The sequence below is a fragment of the Oncorhynchus gorbuscha genome, linkage group LG26 (assembly GCF_021184085.1).
Source record: "Oncorhynchus gorbuscha isolate QuinsamMale2020 ecotype Even-year linkage group LG26, OgorEven_v1.0, whole genome shotgun sequence".
Lineage (NCBI taxonomy): Eukaryota > Metazoa > Chordata > Actinopteri > Salmoniformes > Salmonidae > Oncorhynchus > Oncorhynchus gorbuscha.
Window position 1 is genome coordinate 40,037,584 of NC_060198.1, and position 22,206 is coordinate 40,059,789.

At 44.9% G+C, this 22,206-nt stretch overlaps 2 protein-coding genes across 3 annotated transcripts in view; one reads left to right on the forward strand and one right to left on the reverse strand.

Moving 5' to 3' along the window:
- The window catches only part of LOC124015901 (excitatory amino acid transporter 2-like), a 41,688-nt gene extending 37,925 nt beyond the window's left edge, over positions 1 to 3,763 (reverse strand). Inside the window, exon 1 of the mRNA XM_046331385.1 lies at positions 3,598 to 3,763. The gene's annotated coding sequence lies outside the window, so the exon portion shown is untranslated. The remainder of the gene's footprint in view (positions 1 to 3,597) is intronic.
- An 8,397-nt stretch (positions 3,764 to 12,160) lies between these two features.
- Positions 12,161 to 22,206, forward strand: part of LOC124015097 — a 15,156-nt gene continuing 5,110 nt past the window's right edge. Inside the window, exon 1 of one of the 2 annotated variants that reach the window (XM_046330038.1) lies at positions 12,161 to 12,248. The gene's annotated coding sequence lies outside the window, so the exon portion shown is untranslated. Of the gene's footprint in view, positions 12,249 to 12,514; positions 13,046 to 22,206 lie in introns of those variants that run through there. The other variant, XM_046330037.1, reaches the window with a different exon arrangement.

Genomic DNA, 22,206 nt, shown 5'->3' on the forward strand with positions numbered 1-22,206 from the left:
CCCTCCAGGACACCTACACCACCCGATGTCACAGGAAGGCCATAAAGATCATCAAGGACAACAGCCACCGAGCCACTGCATGTTTACCCCGCTATCATCCAGAAGGCGAGGTCAGTACAGGTGCCTCAAAGCTGGGACCGAGAGACTGAAAAACAGCTTCTATCTCAAGGCCATCAGACTGTTAAACAGCCACCACTAAAATTGAGTGGCTGCTGCCAACATACTGACTCAACTCCAGCCACTTTAATAATGGAAAAATTTATGTAAAAAATGTATCCCTAGCCACTTTAAACAATGCCACTTAATATAATGTTTACATACCCTACATTACTCATCTCATATGTATATACTGTACTCTATACCATCTACTGCATCTTGCCATCTTTATGTAATACATGTATCACTAGCCACTTTAAACAATGCCATTTTTATATGTTTACATACCCTACATTACTCATTTCATATGTATATAATGTACTCGATACCATCTACTGCATCTTGCCTATGCCGTTCTGTACCATCACTCATTCATATATTTTTATGTACATTTTCTTCATCCCTTTACAATTGTGTGTATAAGGTAGTTGTTGTGAAATTGTTAGGTTAGATTACTCGTTGGTTATTACTGCATTGTCGGAACTAGAAGCACAAGCATTTCGCTACTCTCGCATTAACAGTGGGTGGGGTTATATCCTTCCTGTTTGGCCCTGTCCGGGGGTATCATCGGATGGGGCCACAGTGTCTCCTGACCCCTCCTGTCTCAGCCTCCAGTATTTATGCTGCAGTAGTTTATGTGTCGGGGAGCTAGGGTCAGTTTGTTATATCTGGAGTAATTCTCCTGTCTTATCCAGTGTCCTGTGTGAATTTAAGTATGCTCTCTCTAATTCTCTTTTTCTCTCTTTCTTTCTCTCTCTCTCTAGTTTCAACTGTTCTGCCTTATTATTATTGGACCATGCTGGTCATTTATGAACATTTGAACATCTTGGCCATATTCTGTTATAATCTCCACCCGGCACAGCCAGAATAGGACTGGCCACCCCTCATAGCCTGGTTCCTCTCTTTTTGCAGGGAAAGAGATATAATCCCATATCCCCGTCCTCCATATCCTCGTCTTCCAGAGAGAACAAGGGAGGGGTCATGAAACTTTCAACTGGACTCTACTACAACACTGCACTGATATGTATAGGTTAAGTCCATATAGAAACATAAAATCAATTGACAGTTGTGAAGAGGGCACGACAAAACCTTTTCCTCCTCAGGAGAAGGAAATGATTTAGCATGGGTCCCCAGATCCTCAAAAAGTTATACAGCTGCACCATCGAGAGCACTTGTTGCATCACTGCCTGGTATGGCAACTGTTCGGCATCTGATTGTAAGGCGCTACAGAGGGTAGTGCGTACGGCCCAGTACATCGCTGGGACCAAGCTTCCCGCAATCCATGACCTATATAATTGGCGGTGTCAGAGGAAAGACCATAAAATTGTCAAAGACTCCAGTCACCCAAGTCATAGACTGTTTTCTCTGCTACCGCACTGCAAGCGATACTGGAGCTTCAAGTCTAGGTCCAAAAGGCTCCTTAACAGCTTCTACCCCCAAGCCATAAGACTGCTGAACAATTAATCAAATGGCCACCGGACTATTGCATTGACCCCCCCCCCCCCCCCCCACGCCTCCATTTGTTTTGTACTCTGATGCTACTCGCTGTTTATTATCTATGCATAGTCAGTTCACCCCTACCTACATGTACAAATGACCTCGACAAAACTGTACCCCCGCACACTGACTCGTACCGGTACCCCCTGTATATAGCCTCGTTATTGTTATGTTATTGTGTTACTTTTTATTATTTTTTACTTTAGTTTATTTGGGAAATATTTTCTTAACTCTTCCTGAACAGCTCTGTTGGTTAAGGGTTTGTAAGTAAGCATTTCACGGGAAGGTCTACACTTGTTGTATTCGGCGCATGTGACAAATAAGTTTGCTTGTGTTTCTAGCTCTAACAGTGCAGTAATACAAAATGAATACAATTTAAAAAATACACACATACACTGAATAGTGTGTGCAGCACACACACATGCGCACACAGGCATGCATGCAGGCAGGCATCACACATAATCTCACCTCAGAAATTTTAATTCTAGGTTCAAGGAGTTCACTCATTCAGCATATGCACATACGCCCACACACGTACTAAGGGCATATTCAGGCCATATAGAGAAAATGGATGTAGTGGGTTTGTATGTAGTGTATCAACTCTCTGTCTCAGGCTCAACATTAATCAGATTTGGTCGTCGATCAGTAGAAAAACTCCACTTTAACCTCAGTGACAAACTCTGGAGTCAATAGACCATGACAGAGAGAAGAAATAGGGAGCTTGTTTATTTTTCATAGACTGTTCATCAGTGTGTGTGCGTGCATCTCTCTCTCTGTGTGTGTGTGTGTGTGTGTGTGTGTGTGTGTGTGTGTGTGTGTGTGTGTGTGTGTGTGTGTGTGTGTGTGTGTGTGTGTGTGTGTGTGTGTGTGTGTGTGTGTGTGTGTGTGTGTGTGTGTGTGTGTGGCAGCATTCCTCTTTCTCGGACTGTAATCTGACTGTATTAATCTGTTGTTTGAACTCTTTAAGCACAGACTGTCTATCACATCTGCTCTCTTCACCCTTCTAAAGCTCTGCTATTTATAAATCCTCCCTCATACTCTCTCTTTCCTCTTTCCTTTCGATCTGTCATTGGAATGCAATTCCTCCAGCAGAACCTAGTTCTAGTTCTTCCCAATCCTCCAGAACAGTTTATCCATCCTCTCCTTCTGCCAAAAATATCCTTTGAATATTCTCCATTTTCTTCCTCCAAATGCAAACTCGGTCTTGGTTCTCTCTTGTTCTCACTCAACAGCTGGGAAAGCACTTCATTGGAATGTAAATAGTCATATAGTCAGCAGTTTCTGAGGTTCCATAGCACGGTTAATATCAAACCATTACCATCGAACCATTACCATCGAACCATTACCACTAACTACACTCCAGTGGAAAAAAATGATGATACAGAACATTCCATAAAATCGAATGAAGATGAACGATGTACACACACGCCTACACCTATATACACATACCTACACCTATATACACACACCTACACCTATATACACACACCTACACCTATATACACACGCCTACACCTATATACACACACCTACACCTATATACACACGCCTACACCTATATACACACACCTACACCTATATACACACACCTACACCTATATACACACACCTACACCTATATACACACATCACCACAGACAAACTGGTAGCAGTACCAGGATATGAAGACAGTCAATGTGCAGCACATTCTGACTGAGAGAAACAGAGCGAAAGTGACATGAGCACCTGGACTCCAAATTCATAGCAATTCAGTGAATGAAAAATAGCACTGACAATGGTAGTACAACTACATTCCTGGTGAATCCTATGCACATGGGTGGGGGAGGATTTGAGACAAACATGAAAGAAATGTCCAGAACATCACTCAGAAGATGAGAAAGATCGGAGGGAGGATAGGTTAAGGGATAGAAGGAACGAAGAGAAGGGAGGTAAAGTCAGTCCTACCTGCTGTGTGTCGTCTCCCATCCAACCAGAGCAAGGCATCGGGAGAGACACAATGAAGGGAGGAAAGGATGGAGCGGTAGAGAGAGAGACAAAGAATAGGCTAAATCCCAGTCCTTGCGTCATCTGAGAAAATTGGCAGATTAATAAAACAGCTTGGATCTCTGAGTCCCCTCGCTTGCTCCTTACTCTCTCTCCCTCACTCTCTCTATTTCTAGTTCTCTTTATGCTTCTTTTCTACTCCCTCGCAGAATTCCTAAGTTGAGTTGTTCCTCAAGGTCAGCGTCTAGTGATAGACTACTAGCTCCTGATCAGCTGTATTACAGTTACTAGCTTTCCCTTGTTTTGGTTCTTTTACAGTAAGTGCTCATTTGGAAAGAACTTTGGGCTGATAATACACGAATAAATGTTTATTGTCACTATAATCATTACCATAGAGAGTAATCATTACCATAGAGAGTGAGAGTAGGCTGTGGAGGGAGGGAGACAAAGTGAGAGAGATTTAGAGAGAGAAATGAGCTAGCAGTAAGAGACAGTTGAAAGAGAGTGGGAGTGAGGTTTCGTCCCAATATTCTCTCCTTCCACCTGAAGTGTGCACTTGATCACTACTTCCGACAAATTTAAAAGTAATGTATTGGAGTAGGCACGCTAGAGGGATTTTCCATATACCAGTCATTTCCTTATAAATCCATGAAGGGACGTGAACAAGTGCACACTTCTGGAGGAAGGAGAGATTATTAAGATGCAGAGTTACCTCATACTCATTAGTCATGTCAATCAATGGCTAACGCTTGTCTTCTGATGCATCCAGGTGTACCTCCACCCTTCCACTTGGGGGCGATAAAGGGCAGGGAAACATTGATTCTACCTTCGCTAGTAGGTATGTAGAACATAGAAGTTGCCCTTAACCACAGATCAGGATCAGTCACCCCATACTCCAATCATGAATAGAAGTGAGATTTGCATTTGAGCATCAGATGTACAATAATATCTATAATAACGCTGAAATTAATGATACAGCAACAGTTATGTAATTGCGTACTAGCATTTTATTACAGAAATGGAATAAGGAACAGTCACTATTGTGTTATTTAAAAAATCACTCAAAGATATTACTATGCAATTAAAGTGAAATAGCCATGATGTCAGTAGTGTTACTGAACAGATCAAGCACTATGTCAACCAAGCACTATGTCAACCAAGCACTATGTCAACCAAGCACTACATCAACCAAGCACTATGTTAACCAAGCACTATGTCAACCAAGCACTACGTCAACCAAGCACTACGTCAACCAAGCACTACATCATCCAAGCACTATGTCATCCAAGCACTATGTCATCCAAGCACTGTCAACCAAGCACTACGTCAACCAAGCACTATGTCTTCCAAGCACTACGTCAACCAAGCACTACGTCAACCAAGCACTATGTCATCCAGGCACTATGTCATCCAAGCACTATGTCATCCAGGCACTATGTCAACCAAGCACTATGTCAGCGTTATTAAAGCAGTGTGTGCTACATTCTGTCTTGTGTGACATAATAACAAGTCCGTGACAATGACAGTGTAACAAGGTACAAGGGATAAGGATAATGACAGGGTGATGTAAGTAAGCGCAACACAGAAACCCCTGACCTCTGCTCTGTATGCATACACACGTACATGCAATGTCACATGGCTGACACACCTTCTGACACAGAGACACACAAATCCTCTGCCACATGCAAAGATACACACACAAACCTCCTACAACACACACAAACACACGCACACATGAACCGTCTACACAGACACACATGCACACACACACAGACATTCATATACACACACACACACACACACACACACACACACACACACACACACACACACACACACACACACACACACACACACACACACACACACACACACACACACACACACACACACACACACACACACACACACACACACACACACACACACACACACACACACACACACACACACACACACACACACACACACCCTGTCCTGTGGGACTGACAGATGGAAAGGGGCAGAGGAACAGAATAGGGACAGAGGCTTGTGGAATTGGGCCTGTCCTTCCTTTGTGCAGTGGGTACGCTGTAAGTCTATCCTCTACTAATTGCCAGAGCGGTTCACATACAAAGTCTGCCTGTGAAACCCTATACTGCCGGGTGTCGTTCGGTGAGTAAAGTTTACAATGTGTAACAATGTTCCTCTGGCAGAAAGAGAGAGGGAGAAAAGACAGATGGATAAGGGGATGGAGAGAAAAGGCCGGAGATGTACGCATAACAGAGAAGTGGAGATGCATAAGGGAGAGATAGAATCGAGGTACAAACATGAAGAGACATCGTATTTTGCATTGATACCGTTATGAGTGAGAATCAACTGTCAACTACAGTATATACAGATATAGGATCTTAATTTGATCCCCCTGTTGCAGGAGAACTTGTAGTGTATTTGAGGTTTAAAATGACTTCTGAAGTTTGTAATTTCCACTTAGAAATTTCACACTTGATTTTGACTTACGAAAAATACTCTGCTCAAAAAATAAAGGGAACACTTAAACAACACAATGTAACTCCAAGTCAATCACACTTCTGTGAAATCAAACTGTCCACTTAGGAAGCAACACTGATTGACAATACATTTCACATGTTGTTGTGCAAATGGAATAGACAACAGGTGGAAATTATAGGCAATTAGCAAGACACCCCCAATAAAGGAGTGGTTCTGCAGGTGGTGACCACAGACCACTTCTCAGTTCCCTATGCTTCCTGGCTGATGTTTTGGTCACTTTTGAATGCTGGCAGTGCTTTCACTCTAGTGGTAGCATGAGACGGAGTCTACAACCCACACAAGTGGCTCAGGTAGCGCAGCTCATCCAGGATGGCACATCAATGCGAGCTGTGGCAACAAGGTTTGCTGTGTCTGTCAGCGTAGTGTCCAGAGCATGGAGGCGCTACCAGGAGACAGGCCAGTACATCAGGAGATGTGGAGGAGGCCGTAGGAGGGCAACAACCCAGCAGCAGGACTGCTACCTCTGCCTTTGTGCAAGGAGGAGCAGGAGGAGCACTGCCAGAGCCCTGCAAAATGACCTCCAGCAGGCCACAAATGTGCATGTGTCTGCTCAAACGGTCAGAAACAGACTCCATGAGGGTGGTATGAAGGTCCAACGTCCACAGGTGGGGATTGGCAAATTCGCCACTGGCGCCCTGTGCTCTTCACAGATGAAAGCAGATTCACACTGAGCACTTGTGACAGAGTGGGTCAGTCATGGTGTGGGGTGGCATTTCTTTTGGGGGCAGCACAGCCCTCCATGTGCTCACCAGAGGTAGCCTGACTGCCATTAGGTACCGAGATGAGATCCTCAGACCCCTTTTCCACTTTAATTTAGAGTGTGACTCCAAATCCATGGGTTGATACATTTGATTTCCATTGATGATTTTTGTGTGATTTTGTTGTCAGCACATTCAACTATGTAAAGAAAAAAGTATTTAATAAGAGTTTCCTTTATTTTTTGAGCAGTGTATATTAACCCCTACAAAATGTACATTAATAATAATCCACATAATATTTCCCATGTCCTGTTCCTGCAGGATTATTTTCCTGCTGTGGCAAACTGTCTCAAATTAAGATCCTACGTCTGTAGCGTGGGTTGCCAGATAATGAATGTAATGCAGAGCCCTCTCTCCCCTCAGCTCTAGTTTCTCTCCCATTCAAACCTGTTTCTCATTAAGGATTAAACTGAAGTTAGTCCTCTGTTCCCATAATTAAGACATTCCTTACATCCAACTCCTCAGATTTTTTAAAATTCCCCTAGCTCTCTCGCTCTCCCACACTTTCTCCCAAAGGTGAATATCACATACAGGATATAGACTTTCTGTGTGTTCCTGTAGCTGTGTTAAACGTTTTTATGAGTGAGTATGTGTATAAATGTTTTAATGAGTTTGTGTGTGTGTGTGTGTGTGTGTGTGTGTGTGTGTGTGTGTGTGTGTGTGTGTGTGTGTGTGTGTGTGTGTGTGTGTGTGTGTGTGTGTGTGTGTGTGTGTGTGTGTGTGTGTGCGTGTGTGCGTGTGTGCGTGCGTGCGTGCGTGCGTGCGTGCGTGCGTGCGTGTGTGTGTGTGTGTGTGTGTGTGTTTCAGTGGCGGCTCCTCGGAGGAGAAAGTGGAGGACTCTTTGAATTTCATAAAAATGAAAATCGTGAAACATTAAGGAAGTTATCCTTTTTTAGATAAAACTATACTAAATGTTACCAAATAACTGATTAAAACACACTGTTTTGCATTGAAGGTCTGCGGTAGCCTTTTCACCCCCTTCCATAGACTTACACAGTAATTATGACTACTTCCGGAGGACGTCATCCAACCTATCAGAGCTCTTGCAGCTGATATGTTGTCCATCCAAACAAAAGATCAGAGAAAGATTGCATAAGATACAGTTAACAATAGCACTGCAGTGCATAAAATGTGATGAGTAGTTGACTCAAAGAGGAGAAAGATTATAGTTGAACAGTTTTGAACAAATTAATTTATTAAAAAATGAAGGAGAAAGAGCAGAAACAAAGAGAGGGAGATACTTTTAGTTGTATTTTGTTGTATACATAGAGGAACTATATTAATGTAGCTAGCTGGCTAAGGCTATCCAACACTTCCAATTCAAGGTAAGCCGCTGGTGTAACTGCTAAACTGATTGCTGTACACTACTGCATGATTGTACACATGGATTGGATTGATAGTAGCTATGTTGACTATGACATTAGCTAATATGGTGACAACTTTGTATGTTGTGTGCAGTGATTATGGTATGAAGGTTTGACTTGGAGAGGTTTTGTCTCCAAGGGAAGGGAAAATGTGAGAGGAGGAGAGCACGTAGATGTGATGATGCTGTTTGTATGGTTGCTATGAAAGTGAACTGTGTGATCAGGGGGTTTTCCGCCAATTCTGTTGCAAAACATTTCTTAAACGGAAGCAAACACAACAAAACGGTGATGGACATACCTGAATTTGTCCAATAGAAACTCTAGTTTTAGTTGCAAAACGTAACGTTTTGAAAATCGTTTGGACTAATGACTGCACCCTAGATCAGCTAAAGTGTGCAAGGCGGTATTGAGTGTGTCACTGTCTGTCACCTTGATTACTCCAATATGTCTCTTGACCTGTGCACCTGTTATAAACGTTCATTTGTAGGCTAGGTTGTAGCAACCTCATGATGGGTATAGGGCAAATTTCAGTATCATGCAGTAGCCTAAACCTATCACTGTTACACTGAACTGGGTGGATGGAATATGAATGACAGACAGTCATTCAATATTCTGTAATAGAAATAAGGCCATGCTCATTAAAAAGAAGAAGTTGTCCTCTCTAATGTTAAATGGCACCGACCACCACTGGTGTGGTAGTGTGTAGGCTATGTCTGGTCTGCTTTGGAACCCCATCACACAGCCTCTCTGACCCTCCCTTTCCTGTGAAATTCAATTTCAGGCTTGAGTGATTATTCCTCAGATATGTCTGCATTATGGTCAGACGTCTGTGTAGCAGAGCTCACTTACTGCTGGGGGGGCGAGGTGAGATGCTCCCCCCTCTCTCCTCCCTACCTCCACCCAGACAGAGCCAGTCACACATTCATCATGAGATAGTATCCCCCCATCCCCTCAGTGAGCCGACCCTTTACCTCCGTGCCACGGAGGGTAGTAGCGTGGCCGGTGAGGGTGACTGGGGCGTTTCCAGGAGTCGCAGGCTAATTGGGTCAGATTGCGGTGAGTGGAGCATTAGGCCTGAAATTGGAAACACATGTGGCCGCTCTTCATACCCAAGTCTGAAAAAGAGGAGGAACGGGGGATGGTGAAGTTCATGAAGAGAGAGTTTAGATGTAGTAAGAGAGCGAGAGTTGAGGAGAGAATGTGAATGAAGGAGAAAGGGGGAATAGTGAGATGTGAGGAGATAAAGTGGACAAAGTGAGAGGGGAGAGAGACATGATATGAAGGGAGAGAGACATGGAAAGAGAGAGACAGAGAGACATTACAATATAGTGGGCGGGTTAGAGAGTGTAGGGGGAGAAGGAATGAGAGTTAATGAAAGATTGACACAGCCTGGGGGAAAGGATGAGTTCAATAATTGAAGTTAAGTCTGATGTGTCTGCCTTCATGCCCCTGGTCTCTGGTGGGGGGCAATCAGACTGTATAACCTCCACCCTGACAGCTCGGCTATTTGCAATAATTGCCACAATTACACTGATATTTGGCTGAGGTAAAATTGATGGGATATTCATTGCCATAGTAATAAATCCATGTTTGATGACATTTTGTGTGAGGAAGAGAAAGATAGACTGTTGAATCTGAAACATTAGGGTTTATTTGGAATTAGATAGACACAGTCTAGGGGTGTGGGAACGTGTATCAGATGATGTTTGTGCATTTCCAGTTTAAAATGTTTCTGTTTTTGAAGGTTATTGGATTGGTGCAAATTGCAATAACATGATTGCATTGTTATGTTTGTTTGTTAATTATTGATGCCAATTAGCTACATGTTGTAACAGAATTCCTCTTCTTCAGAGGAGGAGTAGCAAGGATCAGACCAATGTGCAGCGTGGTAAGTGTCCATAATGATATATTTAATAAATCAACTGACCTAAATAACAAAAGTACAAACAAACAACCGAAACAGTCCCTCCCGTATGGTGAAACCACTAACACAGGATACAACCACCCACAAAACACAATAGAAAACAGGCTACCTAAATATGGCTCCCAATCAGAGACAACGACTGACACCTGCCTCTGATTGAGAACCATACTAGGCCAAACACATAGAAATATAACAGAACAAAACATAGAAAAACAACATAGAATGCCCACCCCAACTCACGCCCTGACCAACTAAAATAAAGACATAAAAAGGAAGTAAGGTCAGAACGTGACACATGTACACGAGATGAATGAAAGACCAATGGATCACGAGAGTCATTTATTTATTTATGACATTTCATGTGTCTGTGTGTGCATTTTAAAATGTGGCATGCATTTAAGCAGCATGGTCTCTACATCTATTAGCAGAGAATGTTTGGATAATGTGATGTGTGTTTCATGTGACAGAAAAATGCTCCAGGTGAAAGGGTGTAAAAAAAAGAAGAAGAATCTATATCTGTGCCTATTGATGTGCTTCTGAGAGAGAGAGAGAGAGAGAGAGAGAGAGAGAGAGAGAGAGAGAGAGAGAGAGAGAGAGAGAGAGAGAAATAACTTTTGTCCCTACATTTGTGTGTGTTAACCTTACTCTCACCGTCTTTGTTTGACTGTCATCTCTGTCAATACCTTGCTAACTCTCTCTCGCTCTCCCTCTCTCACTGATGTAACCTCGGGCAGAAATATCTAAGTGTGCACAGAACAAGTTCAGACAAAAAAACAGAGAGAATGGTGGGAGGGTTCCAAGGACTGCCAATGACTGACACTAAATGCTGAGAGGGAGGAATGCCATGAGGGAGACACCGGCGAAGAACAGCAAAGAGGGTGAGGATATGAAGAGGTAATAACATCCACATCTTATTTCAGGGCTGCTCCTGTATGTGTGAGAGAGACTGAGTGTATTTGATGGAGTGTGTGCGGCTGTGCACATGTGTGTGTTGGGGGGAAAACAGTAGCAGTCAGTCACAGAGTGCTATCTATCAACATCCCTTTAGGTCTGACTGTATTGACAGTGGTAAGTACCCCCATCTTTGAGTGAGTTCTGCATTTTAGCTAGTTCCACTATACACAACTGACCCGTTTAGCAGTTGGAGTTTGAAAAGTTCTTTTCATTCTCCCCCTCTTTCTCTGTCTCCCTTTCTGTCCCCATCTCTCCCATCCCAAAAGTCTTTCATGAGCAGTCTCACAGGGGCAGGGTTGTAACACAAGCCTCCTCTCTTTTGTCTCCATTCTTTTCCTTATCCTTTCATCTTTTTAAACATTCATGGAAAAAAGGTTTTAGTGAGATGGAAACCACTACCTTGGTAAAGAAAGAAAGAGAGTGTCTGAGAGACGCAGACACAGGGAAAAGGTAAAGCCTTCTTCTGCTCATCTACCAATCTATGGTTTCCTTTTCAACAACAAACTTCAAGGTGGACTGGCTCAGTGGACACGATGTTCTCCGAAGGTTAAAAGAACATAGGCTACATGCTGGCGCGATGACCCATCTAGATGAACTGTCTGTCATGACTCCACTGTCTTCACAGTAGCCTAGGTCTCAGCTCTCAGCCATGGTTTCATCTTCACCAGTTTGTTGTCGAGTCGGCCAAACCTCAAACGTTGGCCTAAAGACCTACACAGAAGCCTAGTATACTAGACATGCGGTCTGGTATATGTCAGCTATCTTCAAACAATCAGAAGATAGCTGTCCAAAGTCATCCAAACACCTCAAATTCTGATTAGGTACAGTATTTACAGGTAGGTTATGATGTGTTATATGCACTAGTTAACCTGACTCATACTCATCCGCACCCAACATGTCCCACCTCATCTAATTACTTCAAATTGTGATTAGGTACAGTACTTATAGGTATGTTATGATGTGTTATATGTATTAGACAGTAGGCCTCGCTGACTGACTAGTTATGAACCTTAACACAGTTTAGCCTCATGATTTCCCAGGGAAAGGAAGGCTGAGGTAAAGGTAAATGATTGCTTAAATTAATATATTAAATCTATAATACTGTTTTTCTTTATCCTAATAACCAGCAGTTAGGCTGTTTGGGGCTATACATTTTGTATTGAGAAAACTTGGCATTCGATATCCCTCTCACAGATGTTCCTCGTCCTGTTGTTTCTTCTGTGCTTTCTTTCCCCCTCTGCCCTTTACCCCTTTCAAAAAACTCGCTCGCCCCGTCTTGTCCTCCCTCTCCTGCGCTCCAAAAGCAACCAGAAGCTATTCGCGTTTAGGCTACAGGCGGAGTTTTTGAGAACTGGGAAGAATTTGACAAACTTTGTTGATCCCAACGTACTCTAAACGGACCGCAGCTAAGCGCTGCCAGTCGTTATATAGAGACATCGATTAGTTTACTGTGTATGTCGACTTAAATTGAAATAAGTTAGAGTTCCTCTTTTCATGGAATATGAAGAACAACGCCAGGAGGATGAGATCTTGACCGAATCATGCATGGATATTTATTTTTCCTTTTATCAAACTTCACGTTGTCTGTCTAGTTGAAAGCGCGGTTAGGACGGAGCGGTTTTTTGCATATTTATTTTTTATTCCCATCGTTTTTAAAAATGATTGTTGTTTAATTCAAACGGACATGGCTAACTGATATAATAGACATTTTTTGTGACGTGGGAAGTTAATTTGAATTGAATATGAAAACGTAACTTTTCCATGTAAACTTTTCCACTTCGCCAACTCTCTCGGACCATTAGTCTATAACCAATGTGGTGTCAACTGGAAGGACGCGTGGTCCGGATCTCACCTAAACGGTACACATTTACTTGTCGTGTCCATTTTACAAACTGCAGTTCGTGTATATGTTAATTTGTTTGCATATATATTAACACAACTATGGACACTTTCGGTTAATACATCTCCTGTTGGGTTTGCCACAGCGCATTATTGGATAGCCTCATTTAATTATCCATCAGTGTTTTTTCTCTTTCACAAGTATTCAGATATGATAACAGGCTACGGATATAACATAATCCTAATCTGCAGGTGTATGCTCGAGATCACAGAAATTGACAGGTCATCAGGCCAATTGATCAATAATCTACTGAAATCTTTCCTATAGTCTACTTTGTGTGAATTTTGGAGATTTAGGTTGTTGTTTATCTATTGTAATTAATGGCATTAAGTGCATAATGTCCCTGAAAAATGAGACTACTATGCTTATGTCCCTTTACCAGTAGCAGAATGCCTTAAAGCCACAATCCTGAGTATGTGTGTCAGCCCAACAGCAGACCCTCACTTGGTTTGGTAGGAAGCTGAGAGATGGGGTTTAGGAAATGTAACCACTCTCGTATTCATAGTGGGGCTTTGAATGCAAGTACTGACAATCTATTGCATGCATAGTAGTTTAAAACATTTTTCAGCAATACATTGTTTGTTTACTGAAGTAAATAAGGCCTACAACCTTATATGTTGTGTTGTGATGGAGTAAAAGACAGTTGTATTAAACTCATGAGGAATAATACATTATATACAAGAATCAATGGTTATATCATTCATTGAAATAAAAATAACCAAAGAACAGCAGGAAATCCTCCAGATGATGCTTTTAATTTGCCGTGCAAACGTGGCCCTTTGCATGTAAATAATACAATGTGCACCACCTTCAGTTGGTTAAATGCTTAAGGAAAACGTTGTGGGTTTTTCAACGCCGATTAGGTAAGAACATGGTACCATATGGAATGTTTCCTTCACGGAGCCTCCCTTCTGGTAGACAGCTTAATTCACACTGCACTGCTGCTCTCCTTTCTTCCTATGGTCAGATTGACTGGCATTTATCCTTTGGGTCAGTGCCTGATTAGATTTGACAGGTCCTTGCATATTCATGTTTATGTTGTGTGTGTGTGCTTTTTTCCGTGTGGGGTGTGTGTGTCCTAACAAAAAATGTATCAACCCCCACAAAAAAATGTCCATTATTTATAATCCACCTAATAATTCACATTTTGTGTTTTATTTTCCTGCTACAGCAAACTGGCTCAAATTAAGATTGTGTGTGTGTGTGTGTGTGTGTGTGTGTGTGTGTGTGTGTGTGTGTGTGTGTGTGTGTGTGTGTGTGTGCGCGTGCGCGTGCGTGCGTGCGTGCGTGCGTGCGTGCGTGCGTGCGTGTGTGTGTGTGTGTGTGTGTGTGTGTGTGTGTGTGTGTGTGTGTGTGTTTGTGTGTGTGAACTATATGTGGACTGTGAACTGAAAAAGCTGTAAACAGAGCCAAGGCCAGAGAGAGCCCAGGGTAGATACCCAGTTAGACTAAAGCGTGGAATGACACAATCACAGAATCCCAATTATATATGCCATTTAGCAGACGCTTTTCTCCAATTAATGGGCTGTTTGCACAGAAGGACATCTAAGCACTGTTAAGTGCTCAGAACTCTTGAGCACAAGGCTTTTACTCCGTCTCAGGCCATACAGAGACAGAGAAAAACAAAGACAAACAACCTGCTGTAGTGTTTCCTCTGCTCTAGGCACAGCAGGTGTCACAGGCGTGAAGTTGACCTCTTTTCACAGTTAGGCTATGAAGAAGTCTACACATTGCACTGACTAATCTGGTCTATGGACGGATGATTTCAGTACACACACACATGTCCATAAGGTTACGTGTTGACTCCAAAGAGATATGATTATCCCGGCTGGTCTGGGCCTTGACATAATGAATCATCTCAGACGGACAAATGGACATCCGGCCCATTACCCACACATGGATTAGTTGTTAACAGGATAATTGCACAGTAGCCACTGCCAGGTGTGGAGCCAGCTTAATGGAATTCTCCCTCTTCTCACTGTTTCCTAACAGAGCCTCCCAGACTAATTCTAGCTTCTAGTCTCATTCCTCTCCATCCTCTCTCTCTCCTCCTTCTCTGTCATTTCATACCAACAATATACTTCTCAGGTAACCATCTAAAAGATAAGTCAAACCAACAACCTTAAGGAACCTTTCCCTAATCACCAGGTTTATTTGTGAGATTTAGGCCTAGCTATAAATTGTACGTGTGACTTTGTTGTAGCAGTGTTACTTTGTGTCTGTTTATTTGAAGATAATAAAAAAAAGTGTGTTTTTGAACTGTTGGGCAGTTTGGTTTCCTGTAGGAACTTGGGGGAGTGTTTTGCTTTGGAGTCAGAAGGTTTGTTTTGACAGGGTTTGGGGTTTGGAGTGTTCGTTTGGATAATGTTTGGAGGTTTTGTAAATTAGTTGGGAAAGTCTTATGTTTTCTTATAGTTTTAAATCTGTGGTTTTGGGATGTTTTTTCTATAAACCGAGGGTGTTCGTTTGGGGGATTGGGTTGTCTATTCATTTGTGAGATTGTTTGAGATTCGCTGTGTTTGGGTCTCATCCAGACAGCTGAGGAGTGAGGAGGTCCTTGTCTGGCCATGCAGGGAGTGTAAATGGTGCGTGTCATTGTAGCAAATGGAGCATGATGATGAAAAGCTCCTGTGCCACAGAGTACACTGATATGGTCTCCAGCGCGTGTGTCTGCCTGCCTGTCTGGTGTGTGTTCTCAGAAAACCTTATAACCAGCTCTTCCACTAAACACACACACAGCCTTAAAATGTTTGTTTTTTATATACATGATGCCCATTTATAAAAATACATGGGGATCGTAATGCCAGTGATTGAATATTTGACTGTTGTTCACCTCTCTCTGTCTCTGTCTCTGTCTTTGTCTCTGTCTCTCTCTGTCTTTGTCTCTGTCTCTCTCTGTCTATGTCTCTATCTCTGTCTCTGTCTCTATCTCTGTCTGTGTTGTCTGTTGCCACGTCTGTTGCCACATGGCACAGTGCATGTTCATCTATAATTGACAGTGCTCTTCTGCAGCTCACCATCTGTCTGGGCTGGAACGAACCAGAACCCAGAATGGCACTTCAGGACACTTTATTTGCATACAGCACACAGCACACCTGTGTTTACGAACTTACGGGTGGCCCTGTGCCAATAAGAGAAAAGAGGAAACGAGTCCTTTGATGTGATTTGTGTATCACCAGGGAAAGAGGCCCACAGCATGCAAGCATAAATGCATGACTGATGTGTCATCTAATGTCCCTGGTTCTTTTACTAATCACTACTGCATTGTGTCCCAGGTGTGGTCAGGTGTAGTGAATCTCCTGTCATTTCTCTTTCTCTCACTGTATCTTTCTTACTCCCACTCTGTCTTTCTCTCTCACCTCCTATCTACCATCATCTATCTATCTATCTATCTATCTATCTATCTATCTATCTATCTATCTATCTATCTATCTATCTATCTATCTATCTACCTCTCTCTCTCTCCCTTTCTCAGTCTCCCCCTCTCCCTCCCTCCCTTTCTCAGTCTCCCTTCCCCTTTCTCAGTCTCCCCCTCTCCCTCCCTCCCTTTCTCAGTCTCCCTTCCCCTTTCTCAGTCTCCCCCTCTCCCTCCCTCCCTTTCTCAGTCTCCCTTCCCCTTTCTCAGTCTCCCCCTCTCCCTCCCTCCCTTTCTCAGTCCCTTCCCTTTCTCAGTCTCCCTTCCCCTTTCTCAGTCTCCCCCTCTCCCTCCCTCCCTTTCTCAGTCTCCCTTCCCCTTTCTCAGTCTCCCCCTCTCCCTCCCTCCCTTTCTCAGTCTCCCTTCCCCTTTCTCAGTCTCCCTTCCCCTTTCTCAGTCTCCCCTCTCCCTCCCTCCCTTTCTCAGTCTCCCTTCCCCTTTCTCAGTCTCCCCCTCTCCCTCCCTCCCTTTCTCAGTCTCCCTTCCCCTTTCTCAGTCTCCCCCTCTCCCTCCCTCCCTTTCTCAGTCTCCCTTCCCCTTTCTCAGTCTCCCCCTCTCCCTCCCTCCCTTTCTCAGTCTCCCTTCCCCTTTCTCAGTCTCCCCCTCTCCCTCCCTCCCTTTCTCAGTCTCCCTTCCCCTTTCTCAGTCTCCCCCTCTCCCTCCCTCCCTTTCTCAGTCTCCCTTCCCCTTTCTCAGTCTCCCCCTCTCCCTCCCTCCCTTTCTCAGTCTCCCTTCCCCTTTCTCAGTCTCCCCCTCTCCCTCCCTCCCTTTCTCAGTCTCCCTTCCCCTTTCTCAGTCTCCCTTCCCCTTTCTCAGTCTCCCCCTCTCCCTCCCTCCCTTTCTCAGTCTCCCTTCCCCTTTCTCAGTCTCCCCCTCTCCCTCCCTCCCTTTCTCAGTCTCCCTTCCCCTTTCTCAGTCTCCCCCTCTCCCTCCCTCCCTTTCTCAGTCTCCCTTCCCCTTTCTCAGTCTCCCCCTCTCCCTCCCTCCCTTTCTCAGTCTCCCTTCCCTTTCTCAGTCTCCCCCTCTCCCTCCCTCCCTTTCTCAGTCTCCCTTCCCCTTTCTCAGTCTCCCCCTCTCCCTCCCTCCCTTTCTCAGTCTCCCTTCCCCTTTCTCAGTCTCCCTTCCCCTTTCTCAGTCTCCCCCTCTCCCTCCCTCCCTTTCTCAGTCTCCCTTCCCCTTTCTCAGTCTCCCCTCTCCCTCCCTCCCTTTCTCAGTCTCCCCCCCTCCCTCCCTCCCTTTCTCAGTCTCCCTTCCCCTTTCTCAGTCTCCCTCCCTCCCTTTCTCAGTCTCCCTTCCCCTTTCTCAGTCTCCCCCTCTCCCTCCCTCCCTTTCTCAGTCTCCCTTCCCCTTTCTCAGTCTCCCCCTCTCCCTCCCTCCCTTTCTCAGTCTCCCTTCCCCTTTCTCAGTCTCCCCCTCTCCCTCCCTCCCTTTCTCAGTCTCCCTTCCCCTTTCTCAGTCTCCCCCTCTCCCTCCCTCCCTTTCTCAGTCTCCCTTCCCCTTTCTCAGTCTCCCCCTCTCCCTCCCTCCCTTTCTCAGTCTCCCTTCCCCTTTCTCAGTCTCCCTTCCCCTTTCTCAGTCTCCCCCTCTCCCTCCCTCCCTTTCTCAGTCTCCCTTCCCCTTTCTCAGTCTCCCCCTCTCCCGCCCTCCCTTTCTCAGTCTCCCTTCCCCTTTCTCAGTCTCCCCCTCTCCCTCCCTCCCTTTCTCAGTCTCCCTTCCCCTTTCTCAGTCTCCCTCCCTCCCTTTCTCAGTCTCCCCCTCTCCCTCCCTCCCTTTCTCAGTCTCCCTTCCCCTTTCTCAGTCTCCCCCTCTCCCTCCCTCCCTTTCTCAGTCTCCCTTCCCCTTTCTCAGTCTCCCCCTCTCCCTCCCTCCCTTTCTCAGTCTCCCTTCCCCTTTCTCAGTCTCCCCCTCTCCCTCCCTCCCTTTCTCAGTCTCCCTTCCCCTTTCTCAGTCTCCCTTCCCCTTTCTCAGTCTCCCCTCTCCCGCCCTCCCTTTCTCAGTCTCCCTTCCCCTTTCTCAGTCTCCCCCTCTCCCTCCCTCCCTTTCTCAGTCTCCCTTCCCCTTTCTCAGTCTCCCTCCCTCCCTTTCTCAGTCTCCCCCTCTCCCTCCCTCCCTTTCTCAGTCTCCCTTCCCCTTTCTCAGTCTCCCCCTCTCCCTCCCTCCCTTTCTCAGTCTCCCTTCCCCTTTCTCAGTCTCCCCCTCTCCCTCCCTCCCTTTCTCAGTCTCCCTTCCCCTTTCTCAGTCTCCCCCTCTCCCTCCCTCCCTTTCTCAGTCTCCCCCTCTCCCTCCCTCCCTTTCTCAGTCTCCCTTCCCCTTTCTCAGTCTCTCCCTCCCTTTCTCAGTCTCCCTTCCCCTTTCTCAGTCTCCCCCTCTCCCTCCCTCCCTTTCTCAGTCTCCCCCTCTCCCTCCCTCCCTTTCTCAGTCTCCCTTCCCCTTTCTCAGTCTCCCTCCCTCCCTTTCTCAGTCTCCCTTCCCCTTTCTCAGTCTCCCCCTCTCCCTCCCTCCCTTTCTCAGTCTCCCTTCCCCTTTCTCAGTCTCCCCCTCTCCCTCCCTCCCTTTCTCAGTCTCCCTTCCCCTTTCTCAGTCTCCCTCCCTCCCTTTCTCAGTCTCCCTTCCCCTTTCTCAGTCTCCCCCTCTCCCTCCCTCCCTTTCTCAGTCTCCCTTCCCTTTCTCAGTCTCCCCCTCTCCCTCCCTCCCTTTCTCAGTCTCCCTTCCCCTTTCTCAGTCTCCCCCTCTCCCTCCCTCCCTTTCTCAGTCTCCCTTCCCCTTTCTCAGTCTCCCTCCCTCCCTTTCTCAGTCTCCCTTCCCCTGTCTCAGTCTCCCCCTCTCCCTCCCTCCCTTTCTCAGTCTCCCTTCCCCTTTCTCAGTCTCCCCCTCTCCCTCCCTCCCTTTCTCAGTCTGTTGTCTGGTCTGGGGACACCTGAAGGTAGCAGTAAACCCAAATCACAGACATTCTGAGCATTCTACCCTTTTCAACTCTTTCTTAATGTCCTCCTCCCATTTCTCACACAATAACAGATAAATAGAAGTGACACATGACTCAGTCTTGGAAGTGGGTTCATCTTTTTCTGGGTGGAGGCCATATGCTCTCCCAGAGGAATCCTCATAATCATGGTTGACTAGTCCTACATGATGTGTGACACCATCATGATATGCCACATATGTAGCAGGCCTCTTCAGACAAAACGCGAACCAGAGGAAGGCATGTGTTGTTGCTGTACTGATCAGTGTTTCCCTTATATACCTTTAACAGTGGCGCATAGCCGCTGCTAAATTGTTTGGCGCCAAGTTCAGAGTGACAAGTTCAGAGCGACAAGTTATAACAAGTTACATATCTTCCTCAGATTCTCATCAGATATTCCAAGAAACCTCCCAGGTAACTAGCTAGCTAGTTTGTAATCCTGGAAGTGCAGCCAACCATAGAAATAGAGGACTCTAGTGCCCAAAATCATCAACCCTTACAAAAATGTCCATTATTTATAATCCACATAATAATTTACATTTCCTGTTGCTGCAGGATTATTTTCCTGCTGTAGCAAATTGGCTCAAATTAAGATTCTACATATGTAGATGTATGTAATAATTATTATACAGTAACTTTAAGCTAGCAAAATTATTTTTAGGGTTCATATATAATTGGTTGGTGATGTCATTGAGGTCATGAGATAAAAGGAAACTGTCCTCGATTTTCAGAAGAGTTCTAAAGGAAGTGAACATAATTACATTTTGGAGTAGAATGTCCTTTCAAAAAATCTTTAATGTTACACTTTTACATGAAACTGCCAATCCAATGCCATAGTTAACATACTGGTATGACATTGAAGCTCAGTCAATAGACTATTATTGTACTACCATATTATCTTGAAAACGTATCTAGTTGAATATGATGGTCTGCTTTGCCCTCTGGTGGCAGGTGTGAGTGAGAGGACAGAGGATCGGGGAATTGGTTAAAACCACATTTTATTGGTCACATACACGTGTTCGGCAGATGTTATTGCGGGTGTAGTGAAATGCTTGTGTATCTAGCTACAACAGTGCAGTAATGTCTAACAAGTCATATCTAACCATTTCGCAACAATACAAACAATACACACAAATCCAAAGTAAAGGAATGGAATAAATAATAAATAAATATTTGGACAAGCAATGTCAGAGCGGCATAGACTAAGATACAGCATAATAGAATAGAATACAGTATATACATATGAGATGAGTAGTGCAATATGTAAACATTATTAAAGTGGCCAGGGATTTCAAGTCTATGTATATAGGGCAGCAGCCTCTAAGGTACTACTGATGGCTACAGTATTTAACAGTCTGATGGCCTTGAGATAGAAGCTGTTTTTCAGTCTCCCGGTCCCAGCTTTGATGCACATGTACTGACCTCGCCATCTGGATGATAGTGGGGTGAACAGGCAGTGACTCGGGTGGTTGTTGTCTTTGATTATCATTTTTGGCCTTCCTGTGACATCTGGTGCTGTAGGGCAGGTAGTTTGCCCCTGGTGATGCGTTGGGCCGACCGCACCACCCTCTGAAGAGCCCTGCAGTTGCATGCGGTGCAGTTGCCGTACCAGGTGATGATACAGCCCGACAGGATGCATCTGTAAAGGTTTGTGAGGGTTTTAGGTATCAAGCCAAATTTGTTCAGCCTCCTGAGGTTGAGCAGGCGCTGTTGTGCCATCTTCACTACAATGTCTGTGTGGGTGGACCAATTCAGTTTGTCAGTTAGTGTACCGCGAGGAACTTGAAGCTTTCCACCTTCTCCACTGCGGTCCCGTCAATGTGGATAGGGGGTGCTCCCACTACTGTTTCCTAAATTCCACAATCAGCTTTGTTTAGTTGACGTTACGTAAGAGGTTATTTTCCTGGCACCACCCTCCCAGGGCCAACACCTCCTCCCTTTAGGCTGTCTCGTCATTGTTGGTAATCAGTCCTACTACTGTTGTGTTGTCTGCAAACTTGATGATTGAGTTGGAGGTGTGCATGGCCACGCAGTCATGTGTGAACATGGAGTATAAGAGGGGGCTGAGCACACACCCTTTTGGGGCCCCTGTGTTGAGGATCAGCGAAGTGGAGGTGTTGTTTCCTACCTTCAAACCTGGGGGCCCCAAGCTTAATGATGAACTTGGAGGGTACTATGGTGTTGAATGTTGAGCTATACTTAATGAACAGCATTCTTATGTAGGTATTCCTCTTGTCCAGATGTTATAGGGCAGTGCAATGGCGATTGCATCATCTGTGGATCTATTGGGGCGGTAAGCAAATTTAAGTGGGTCTAGGGTGTCAGGTAAGGTAGAGGTGGTATGATCCTTGACTAGTCTCTCAAAACACTTTATGATGACATAATTGAGTGCTACGGGGCGATAGTCATTTAGTTCAGTTACCTTTGCTTTCTTGGGTACAGGAACAATGGTGGACATCTTGAAGGAAGTGGGGACAGCCGACTGGGATAGGGAGAGTTTGAATATATCCGTAAACACTCCAGCCAGCTGGTCTGCACATGCTCTGAGGACACGGCTTGGGATGCAGTCTGGGCAGCGCCTTGCATGGGTTAACATGCTTAAAGGTCTTACTCAAGTTGGCCACTGAGAAGGAGAGCCCACAGTCCTTGGTAGCGGGCCATGTCGGTGGCACTGTGTTATCCACAAAGCGTGCGAAGAAGGTGTTTAGCTTCTCTGGAAGTACAAGGGAAGCGGTTAAAGGTTTAT